Source organism: Equus caballus, chromosome 2 (assembly GCF_041296265.1).
Source record: "Equus caballus isolate H_3958 breed thoroughbred chromosome 2, TB-T2T, whole genome shotgun sequence".
NCBI classification, from domain to species: Eukaryota; Metazoa; Chordata; class Mammalia; order Perissodactyla; family Equidae; genus Equus; species Equus caballus.
In genome coordinates, this window is record NC_091685.1 from 83535549 (window position 1) to 83547532 (window position 11984).

An 11984-nucleotide genomic window follows, 5' to 3' on the forward strand; every position below is an offset into this window, starting at 1 on the left:
AGATGACTGGAGACCTTGGGTAATACATGCAGGGTTGTTCCCAATGGAAATCCATCAATGATAATGGTCCCAGCTGATTTTTTGGAAGGGGGTTTAGATTTCAAGATGTTTGTCTTGTTGCAGTCTAACTCATCCTTCTTTCTTTAAATTTTATAAAGTCTTTTATTCACGTATAGATTCTGTGTGTTTATGCATGTATGAATCAAAGAAAGAATCTAAATTCTATGTTTAAAATTCTTTGGTACATGAAAAGGACAGTCTTCATGGGGCCTATGTGATCTAAATCATAGTGTATCTGAAACAGAAGTTTTAGCGTCAGATGTCATCATCAGACTGTAAGTCTCTGGGTGCTGGACTTCCTGAAAATTATGCACTGCAGAGGCAATCCATTGTTTCAACACTATCTTGGTCTTTAATGAGAGGTGTGAACCAGCTGATATTCAGCTTGCACAAGGAAGTAATTTCAGTTACTCAAAAATAAGTGTATTCTAGCAATTAACTGTCATTCAGAAAGCACTTAGTGAATACCCATTAACTTCCTAATACTTGGTCTGATCCTTCGAGGTCCTAAGGCTTCTTGCCCTGAAGGACCACAGAAAACAGTTTGGGACAATATTAATGATTTATGAGAAGCAATTAGAGGATAATTAAGTGGCAAACTGTGACGTTAGTGAAAGTACAGGAGAAGCCAGAAGTAATTTTGTTTGTAACACATCTCATGAAGTTTGACTCTGTTACTATTCTCTACTCTGTCTCTACTATTTGACTAAAGGTTTTGATTTGATGGCCGGAGTGAGATACTTTACATGTGAAAACGTTTATGATATTTCTTTTACTTCAAAAAGTCTCTTAATAGATGTTGAACTGGTAAAGGAAGTCATGGGAAAGTGGAAAATAAGAACACATTGACAATGCAAACACAAGTTGAATACTAGATGTTTTTGAATTTGGCAAGCTGGATAACTTCAAGTCTCATGTTAGTAGTTGTTTTTAAAAGAATCGAAGATAATCAGTTTATGATGCCAGAATCCTCTTAGTTTTATAACTGACCATCTCCAGCCTCACAGCAGCACTTGAGAATGAAAGAAGACTGAAATATGTGGGTGACAAGGAACATGACATTTTTTGAAACAGCCCCAACAGAAGGCAACTAGTAATATTTGAAGAGATGGCCAGGAAAAACAACTGGGTCAATCTAGGTCAGCCAGATCTATGGTTTTGGAATTAAAACGCGGTAGAGTCATTTTTGGACCATTCGTTGTGGGTTCTAGCAAAGTTTTCATCCAATTCATGGCAGCGAATTTGGCTCCATGAATTGCTTTCTTAAATCTTTAAAAAAATATATTCATGGATTTCTAAATTTTAGTGGTATTCAATAAAAAAAATTAACAAGTGTGGCAATAATGGGCAGAGTTTGTTCAGGATGATATCACACAAAGAGTGTACTTACTCTGGGGATGAACAGAACATTCCACTGGACTCAGACACCAGAGCACAGTTGCTTTCCTCTAACTCCAGCAGCAGAGGCAGCCATATCTTTTTCCTTTTCCAAATATCTTCTTTCTTCTTTTATCATAGCTGTTACTAGCATCACCTTCTATCATGCTTGTTTCTTTCTTCTCTTTGTTTCCTTTTCCTTTGTCCTATATATATATTGATAAACAAAAGTGTAGGTGACAACTTGTTAATCTTAAAATGGTAGAAGAGAAGAGTGGTACTATTTCTTCATACTTGTCCCTTCTTTTCTGGTCCTATATTTCTTGTAGTAGAAGGACAAGGTTGGAAACAGCAGGTGGTAGAAATACTCAAGATTTGTGGGTAAAAATATGCGAGGTAACATCCCCTCATAATCAACAATGCTAGCTATTGTTATTTTATTGCCAAATTGCTATAAAGTAGAAGCATAAATGTGCTACATCATCTCAAGAAAGCTACATTTTTCTGGGATACAAATGCTAACACTTTTTAAAAAAATTAAAAATAATTTAGAAATTTCCACTGTTGTATGGATTTCATGCTGTTTGTGCTAATGACAGGGTTGGGATTAATGTAGAAGTTTTGGTTTTGTTGACGAAGAGGAAAGCCTGTAGAGTTTTCACAAGAAGAGTCCTCAGGGCAAATTGCATGTTTATTAACTTGCTTCCTGTTGTGACAAGGTGGAATTACATGGAATTGCAACAGACTATGAGCAAAGTCGGGCAGGACTGTACTATAAAAACCTCAACCTTTCTTTGTTTCTCAAATGCCAGTTGAGTAGGAAAAGGTAAACACCATTTCCAACAAACTCCTTTTGTTTGAGAGGCAGAGTTGTGCTACTAGAGAAAGGATAAAAGTTTAGATCTACTGGTACATCTCATTTTGTTATCTGTGACCAGGAAGTGTGTGTCTTAGTTCATTTCATACATAATAAAATGCTTCACATGCAAAAGAAGTATGAATGTTGACTTAGCTGCCATGTTCAGAAACACTAATCAGAAGATTACTGTTGCCAAAATTGTTGCCCTGAACCCCTAAATTTAACGAGGATAAGGTGGATACAATAGAAGAAGGGAGATAGTTGGAAAGGAGAAAGATCTAGCTGCCTCTGTTGCTGGAGTTAGAGGGAAGCAGTTGTGCTCTGGTGTCTGAGCTCAGTGGAATGTTCTGGTCATCCCCAGAGTAAGTATATTCCTTATGTGACATTATCCTGAACAAACTTTTCCCATCATTGCCATGCTTGTTAAATCTCAGAACCTCTTCTCAGAACCAGGCCCAGCCAACCATCCTATTTTCTGATTCCCTTGCAAATTCGTGCTACATTACAAATGTCAAGGGACAATTGTCAGATAGCACATGGAGATTTAGAAATTGTCTCATTAAACAATAAGATTAATGATACGGCATCCCCAGACTTAAAAGTATTTACTGATTCTTTAATACATGTCTTGTTTTTACACTCTGCAGGTAAATAGCAGATGGGTAGCAAGTTGTAGGTGGCATTTAAGAAGTGAAATCATACGTATTGGTTATGTCATCAAAGGAGGTGCCTTACAAATGAGGGGAAATGATGCAGAGTTGAAAAGCATTTCAAAGTAAGTTGCCTTTGCAGAGAGAAAGCAATTAAGAATACTATGTGTCAAACTGTATGGAAATGGAAAATGTTGCTCAAGATACTGTTTGATGATTGTCCCAGGGTACACAGTGGCTACAAGAAAAAACATAATTTAAAAAGAGTAATTCAATAGTGTTGAGGTTATAAAATTGTACTAAAAAGTTGTCCTCCTGCCAAAAGCACAAAGTACTAACTGGTTCACAAAACTCTCATGGGAAACATAGTAGTTTATTTATAAAGGAAAAACTAGGTTAATTCGTCTCTAAATTATGCATTGAGTATAAACATTGAATATCTTACAAAAGAAAATGCATTTTTTTTTCTGGTGACAACTGATGTTTTTTCAATACATTTGCTGATTATTTTATAGCACCTTTTAGCCGTGAATCCATTTAGATAATTTTTTTTTACCATGTTTATATTAGAATTTCCAGAAGAAAAAGCAAAGATTGGTATGTGAGAACGTGTTTAACAAGCTTGCAACTACCAACTTTGGGAGGGCCAAATGTCCTGAAACATGGTATTCATTAGGAAGTTTGAAAGACAAATGGTATTCAATCTGGTTCATCTTCTGATAGTTGATTTTAGTAAAATGAAACATACATGCATGTGTGCAAATGCATGTTCACAAACCCGCACCCCACCTTCCTGATGATACACTATGGATTAGCAACCTCTTTGAAAATAGGGGCAGTTTTATGTATCTCTGCATTCCTCCCATCATCTATCACAGGGCTAGGTTTTTAATAAACATTTGTGTAGTGAATAAATCGATTAGCAAACAGTTGGTCTTGTCCCAAATGTCCATAAGACATTTGGCTCATAAGATATTTGGTCCACACCAAAAGATCCTTGACATTTGGTCCTGTCCAAAACATCCATCAGACATTTGGTCCAAACCAAAAGGTCCTTGATATTTGGCCGTATTTAGAAATGTCCAAAATGTCTATGGAGACATTGGATCCACACCAAAAGGTCCTTGATATTTGGTCCTTTCCAAAACCATTTAACATGGACCAAATCTGTTTGTGGAAGTTTTGGATAGGACCAAATGTCAAGGAACTTTTGTTGTGGACCGAATGCCTTGTGGACCAAATGTCTTATGGATTAAATGTCTTATGGACGTTTCGGACAGGACTAAATGTCCTGAAAGGAATAAATCAGTTATTTACCATAAGATGTGGCTATAGAAGTCAAGTATAGTGACAAATCCCACAGTAATTTTCTTTAATTTTGATTTTACTATTACCAGGAATTAGAAGGCCTCTGTTTGATTAATTTTATTTAGTACTTGTATAAGACAAAATTAACTCTTTTAAACCTCAGTTTCTGTAAAATGAGAAATGTTTGAAGAGATATAATGATTTACTATCTGCTTTGAAACTGCAAAGTAACAAATAATATAAGTTAATGTCATTTTTTTCTTAAGTTTAGAATAGTTTAAAAAATGTACGACTTCTTTAAAGAGTGATCAATAAGTGGAGAACTTAATTTCACAGTTTTTATTGCATTCAGCTCTGAGTGATTTAGTAAACTTATAGTCAGATTTAACAAGGAGACAATTTCATGAGTATTGGTGTCTATTTTTACCTGAGTTTGGAGGTCATGGCATTTGGGAAGCCATTACTTCTTTTCTGGTGAGAGTTAGAGAATTCACAGCTTCTACACTGAGTCAGAATTCCCATGAAATGAGTTGAGCAAACATTTGGCTGAAGAATGAGTGTTTGTCCCTTCAGTAGCTGAGCCAGGGAAGCCTTGTACAGATTTGCTTCCAACAATTCAAAAGTCAAACATTCATCTCAGGAATAATGTTAAATGTGGGACATAATGTATCCTTGCAGCCTTAAGAGATCAGACGTGGGACTGAATCTCGTAATATTGCATAACCTGGGCTAGGCTGGAACAAATAACTCTCTTCACAGGTCATCTAAAAATGCATTCAGTGAAGATTGCTTTTGCTCAACATTTCAATGTCTGCTACATAGGCTATTTGAGTTGATGTGTACAAGGAAGATGAAATAAAGTGCTACTTGGAATTAGTGACTGGCAGGAGTGACTCTAGAGGCCAATTTCATCTATTTTAAAAGTTCAATGTGAATAAACATTTTTCTACATCTTTCCTAGTCATACATGAAATTTCAATTTAATATTTTGGTGAGAAATGTGCTTTTGATCTTAATTAGTTCTGAGAGTCACTTTAGAGAGATTTGTTGCCCCAATTCTGCAGATTTTCAAAGGGGATTTAGACATTGTATCAACTGGGAAAACATCTCGGTGACTGTAAGTAGTTGTTACTGAGGAGAAACTTTCCTAGTACGATTCACTTTAATACTCTTTAATATTTAGGATATCTTTCTAAATGGTTTCTGTCAGTCTTGCTGCTATGGTGAATATTGTTATTCTATATTGTCGGGCTTTTATTGCCAACAGTCTGATATTTTCAAAATGTAAATTTAATCATAATCTTTTTCTTAAAGGCTGTCAGTGGATCTCTCTCCTTAGCATTCAAAATCCCAAACTGCTTAGGAGACCACATTAAAATCTTCCTCATCTGGCCACTGATAACTTAGCATCTCCTTTTCTGTCATTCTTCCAAGATGCAATCTCTACAGCCTTGCCAAGAAAACTGCCATTCTCCAACACTCTATTAAATACATTAGAACATAAAAGCCTATGTACTTGTTAGAACCAAAAATGTCCTTTGTCATTAATATCTTCCCAGTATACTGACAGTGTTCTTTCTGTCCAAGTTTTGTGGGAATTAAAAAAAGGGAAAACATAACCACTAACATTTGTCGAGTGCTTACTGTTTTTGCCCATACATTCACTCTATTAATCCCTAGAATAACTCTATGAGGCTAGTTTTAAAATTATTCCCATTTTATGGATGAGGAAACTGAAGCTCAGACTCCTTAGGTAACTTGCCCAAGCATACAGAGTAAGAGATTAAACTATAGTTCAAAAAAGAAAAAAAAAAGATTCGAGAATCTATGCTTTTTTTTCATTCCAAAAGAATATTGCAACATACTTCTTGGGAAAATTTTGCCCAGGGCCCTGTATTTTTTAAAGAATAATATTGAAAACTTTAAAGGCTATGCTATTTTAAATAAATTAAAAAGTCAAATTTCGTTAATGAGATATCTTAATAACTGAGCTATCCAGTTTGACTTCACATCCTATCAAACAGTACCTGATTCTAATAATGGACTTATAAAATGATTTATTCACTCTTTTAGAACTCCTTTATTTCCAAAAGGATTAGGGAAAACTTATGGTAAAAAGAGATAAGAATAATAGATCCACTATATCAATGGTAAAGAGAAAAGTAAGGAGTTTAGACTAGGATAACTTAAAATAAGGTAAACCATTGTATATGAACAAGGTGCTTCTTAGGATTCTGTGGAAAGCAAAGTACAAAGAAGGAAAACTAATGAGCATGTAATCAAGGGAGCCCCACTACTTAGGACTGCGCTGGGCATTCTTAATGAGCTCAAGTGCTGGATCTCATTCATCTTTACGTACTGCTGTCATCAGCATGAGTTTGGTGTTATGATTATGGAGGTGAGAGATGTACAGAGTCCAATCTGATGACGTGTAGTGTCTATAAAACTTGTGGCCTGCAAGACAGGGAAAATAGGAAAACAATACAGAATACAGAATTCTGCTTACCCAAATCAGGCAATAAATTTAAAAGAGGCTATGAAAGAATGACATAAGTGTATGAAGGATCCAGTGGAATGACATTAAAAATGCTTTTAGGGCCAGACAACAAAACACTCAAATGTGTGAAGGGAGACAAAGATTTGCAATGTTCAACCAAGTAGTAAAGCCCTCAGTTACCATCTCCACGTGGCTGCAGAATTCTTTAGGAGAAGGAAGAATGAGATAAAGAAAGTAAGAATAAGAATAAGAGAATGGTATTTTGAACCCTCTGAAGGTCACAGAGCCCTCGTTGTTATAGATTATGAAAAGGGGCTCTATCTGTTAGTGAGTGTCCTCAGCTGAATCAAAACTCATGTTTTAAGCAAACATCTCCAGGAGACGAGTAACCTAAGTATAATTATTTCCTTGATGGGTACAATAATAGAATTATATATATGTATTTAAAGGTGAAGTAAATTAAACTTTTAAAAGCCTTTTTGTGTGAATTTTGGGAACGGCTTCTGCATATCTCCTATTCAGTGTGATGAGCTGTTTGAAAGCATTTAGAATATCAGAGTTACTAACTCTAAATTCAAAATATCTTATTTGACATTTGAATATAGACCTGAGATATTATGTTAAAAATTAAATATATATTTACTGACTTTATAAGAAGCATTAAAATTTGTAAAATAACTTTAAACATATGTATATGTTTAATTTATTAAATGAATAGAAATGGCTATATATTTTAAAAGATTTTGTTTGTTTTGGAGTGGAGCATAAGAAGTAAATAGAAATAATTAAGATGGTTGATCAATCATGAATTAAAGGCCCTGTTGAAATTGATTATTATATTCATTAGATTTATAAAGTATAAATAAACCTTTATAGTTGGACTTAATGATTTAGAAAATACTACGGTTTTGAATCTATATTTTGGGTGAATTGAAAGTTACTTTTGAAAACTTCTTATTAATGGTAAGCTCATCAAAGTCACATGACATGCACAGTATGATCGTTCGTTGGTCATGACCGGGAGGAGGAGCGAGACTGAGAGAGTACATGTGAGGGCGTGAGAGCATTCTTCCAGGCAATAATTTCCTTTAAAAGGAGTGAAACAGCCACTTTGGAAGACAGTCTGGTTCTTTCTTATAAAACTAAGCATACTCTCACTATACGATCCTGCAATCATGCTCCCTGGTATTTACTCAAAAGAGCTGAAAACTTATGTCCACACAAACCCCTGCACATGGATGTTTATAGCAGTTTTATTCATGATTGCCAAAATTTGGAAGCAACCAAGATGTCCTTCAATAGGTAACTGGATAAATTGATATATCCAGACAATGGCATATTGTTCAGTGCAACAAAAAGACATGGAGGAACCTTAAATGGGTATTACTGAGTGAAAGAAGCCAATTTGAAAAGGTTACATACTGTATGATTCCAACTATAAGACATCATGGAAAAGGTAAAACTATGAAAAAAAGTAAAAAGGCCTGTTGTTGCCAGGGGTTAAGTGTCAGGAGCGATGACTAGGCAGAGCACAGAGAATTTTTAGGGCAGCGAAATGCTCTGTATGATACTGTAGTGATGGATTCATGTCATTACACATTTGTCCAAACCCATAGAATGTACAACACCAAGACTGGATCATAATATAATCTACGGACTTTCAGTGATTATGATGAATCAACATTGGTTCATCAATTGTAACAAATGTACCACTCTCGTGGGGGATGTTGATAATTGGAGAAGCTATGCATGTGTGGGGGAAATCTTTGTACTTTCCTCTCTATTTTGTTATAAACCTGAAACTGCTCTAAAAAAATAAAGTCTTAAAAAAAAGAGCTAAACTATTTCATTCAGAGAAAGTTTTCAGGCACATCTTTATATGTGGAGAATTGCGCAACAGGTATAAGGACAAAGTCTTCAGTAGCAATTTATAGAAGATGTAGACACGATTTTTATGTCTTTTCATGCTGGTCCTCAAAACATAAGGTCACATTAATTCTTAGCATTACCATAGTGAATTAAAATAACATAAATATGTTTCACTCTGGTGATTCATGGAGAACCTGAAAGAATAGAGAGTTAAACTTTCTCATATGTCTACTCTAGCTAGACTTTTGGAAGGAATTTGACAGTAAGTAACCTAATATTGAACTCTCTGGCTGTCTCTCAAAGTGTGTATATTCTGTAATTGAAGAAGTAAAGTTGACATTTTCTTGAAAAATTGGGGATACTGGAATATATTATTGCCACGTTTGAATTCTATTTAATCTTTCATGAAAGTAGGATAGGGACTTTTCTGTGGATAAGGTCAGTCATATTTTGGTCAAAGTCATTTTGCATCTCTTCAAATCATCTAATACATGCTTGATTTAAACCCCAATAATTTCCATTTAAGACATTGAAAAATGTTCAGAATGGCCTGGAGGATTTTAAGAGTAGGAATATTCAATTGTCTTCACGTATTACAAACATACTTTAGTAAAGCTTGTATAAATGTGTTTATTATGAACAGATTTGATCTGCCAAAAGTTAGCTCAAAAGTAATTCCTCAGACAAATAACTTGCTTAAGATGTTGAGGGTTTTTTTTTTTTTTTTTTGGTATATTCCATCTTCCAAAATTTGTGGGTTTTTGTTTTGGCATAGATGATAATGAGTTATTTTTATTTTTTCTGACAGTAATCGGACAACTTCCGTACCTTCCTTAAGACTATCGCTAGCATTTGTTATTGAAACTACGGCCTCAACACAGAAGAAAATGCTCATCCTGCTGCTCTCTCCTCTAGTCACTTTCTTCCACAGGATTCAGTGAAAACTTGTAATGTGCCAGACCCAGATACGGAAGAGACAGGGCTAGTCTAGGAAAGGGGGGAGGAAATGCGGTCCCTCTTGTCCTAGTCCCCAGTGAACTATTGAAAGAAGAAAAGAAAGCAAGGGTGATGTTTCTCCTGGTTACACCCCTAGGAAAGAAGAGTGTAGCGCAATATGGGAAACAATAAAGGAGGAGATTCCAGAAACATCACTTTACATGTGATATTCTGGGAGCAGACCACCTTCCAAGCTGCCCTATACTAACCCTGGGAAAGCCATTTCAAAATAAACTCAGTGGAATTTTATTGTTAAGCTGACAGAAGACTGGAGTTTTGCTTCATATATAATAAGGATGGGATAAGAATTCCTCTCTTGCTTCTGAAGGGCATGGGAAGCTTAACAGCCTGGCTGATGGTTCTTGTCAGAGGGGATCATTGAGGCAGGGCAATGTTTTCTCAGAATTGTATCCTCAAAGCTGGGAAATCCAATGTAGGCCACTAGCAGGGAAATCACAGACGTACGTGGTGTCTCCAGGAACAGCAATTGCTGAGGTGGGGATAAGCCGCAGGGGAGGACCAAGCTGCATTGTCTCTATTGAAAGGCCACAGACCATAAATTACAAGGGACAATAAGTTACATCACAATTGTTAGCAGTAGATTCCTGCAGACTCCTTTGGAACAAGGCCAGTCATCCCTCAGCTCGATGATTACCAGTCTAGGGAGCATCCTCAGAAGCCTGCATGGCAAATACCAGTAGGGATCCAAAGGCTTCCACATGGATCCAAGGAACACATCTCCACTCTGCGACCATAAGGTCCCAAAGAACGACTGCTGACTCATTCACTAAGAGGCTAGCTACATCATGCCATCCTGAGAGACTGAGGATGTATCTGAACTCTCCAAATGGAGACGGAATTGCCTAAGGAGACAATCTCAATGGTTGGATCGATCCTAGATCATCTAATTGAACAAAATACAGGTTTACGGATTTCCCTGCTATCTGAAAGCAGAGCGTTCCTATGGAAGCTTTTGTAAGCCAAAATGGTACAAAGTGAAGAAGCAATTACCATTAATGCATATGGAAAAAAGTTTGGGGTGTTCCCAGACTCTCGAAATAACTTACCAAAATAAATAGAGATAAAGTACAGATGCTCACAGCTCAAAGCAATGGTGGCTTGATGCTGCCATGGGAGTGTAATTCCCAGGAAAAGAGCCCGACGGGGTCCCCCTCACTACTCTGGGTGTGTGCTGCCTCTTTAAAGGCTCCCTGCGAAATGGACTCTGAGCACTGTTTTCGCTTTTCACCTTTTTTCGTAAAAGGGAAAATCCTCTTTGGATTTCTTTCAGTTAGCGAAAATAGGTACTAATGTACATCATTTGTAAAAGTGAAGTGGCATAGAGCAAACTTTCGAATAGTGGGGAAAACCTGTATTTCTTTCTTCTGTGACTGTGAAAAGGATCAGATGAGTTTACAAGGATTCTCTCTTCTTTTGAATGTAGTATGAGTCATAATTTTACCCTGTCACGTTTAAGAAGATTGTTTGGCTTTAAGAATCTCTGTGAGCATATCACTGTACCCAAAGCTAACAAATCTATAGTTTAAATTAGAGAAGCAAGGTATCTTGAGTCACAGATGAAATCCTGAGAGATAGAGGGTGACAGAGTGAGACACAGGATAATCAACAGAGAAGGGGAAGAAAGGAGTCATGGAAAATTTTATGAAGTTCCCTTCTTGGATACTGACATTTTTGTATGAGAGATCTTAGATTCAGAAATGGTACCTCAAGCCATGTATACAGCAGCTGGGGATGTATTTGGAAAGTGTATACTCTGGAGGAGGGTAGAACTAAGCTTGAGAATAACCCTACACCTAGTAATGCGTAAGCCAGGGCCAGGTTGAGAGGTCCAGGGAAGCTGAAGAGTGTAGTCATGCTGTTCTCAGGAGGACTGATACACACTTCCCCTTCAAGCTAAGATCTGAGGCCAGATATCTGCCAGGGATTGAAGCACTGGATCAGGGTTGGAGAGGAGACCAGGATGAGATCTCTCATATGGGGCACCAGCTCATGTTTCCGGCAGCCTTTCAGTAGAGCCAAATGCTCTCTCTCTCTGAGCCTTAAATCCACTCGGTGCTTGCCTCTGATCACATTTGAGCTCTCAATGGCAATAGGCTCAGTGCAAGGGGAGCTAGGGCTCCAGAGGACAGAGTTGTCACTCATTATGGGTTGTGAGACTTCCCATCTAGTATGCAGGGTTTTCTATTATGTCACTTGGTAAACAGGGGGAGACTTATTTTGGATAAAGACTAAGCCTCAACTTCTGGAAGGAGATAAACTCCAGGATCATAGTAAATGCTTATTATAAGAACACAGTGATTTTCTAAAGCAAGTATATAATTGTGAAGTAATATTTTAGAATACTCTG

General features: G+C 36.7%; 1 long non-coding RNA gene across 1 annotated transcript; it reads left to right on the forward strand.

Moving 5' to 3' along the window:
• Positions 1 to 233: 233 nt before the first annotated feature.
• On the forward strand, positions 234 to 9568 carry LOC111770360 (uncharacterized). Its single transcript, XR_002803582.2, has 3 exons — positions 234 to 335; positions 2944 to 3071; positions 9429 to 9568. It is a non-coding gene; the product is annotated as an uncharacterized lncRNA (long non-coding RNA).
• The last annotated feature ends 2416 nt before the right edge of the window (positions 9569 to 11984 follow it).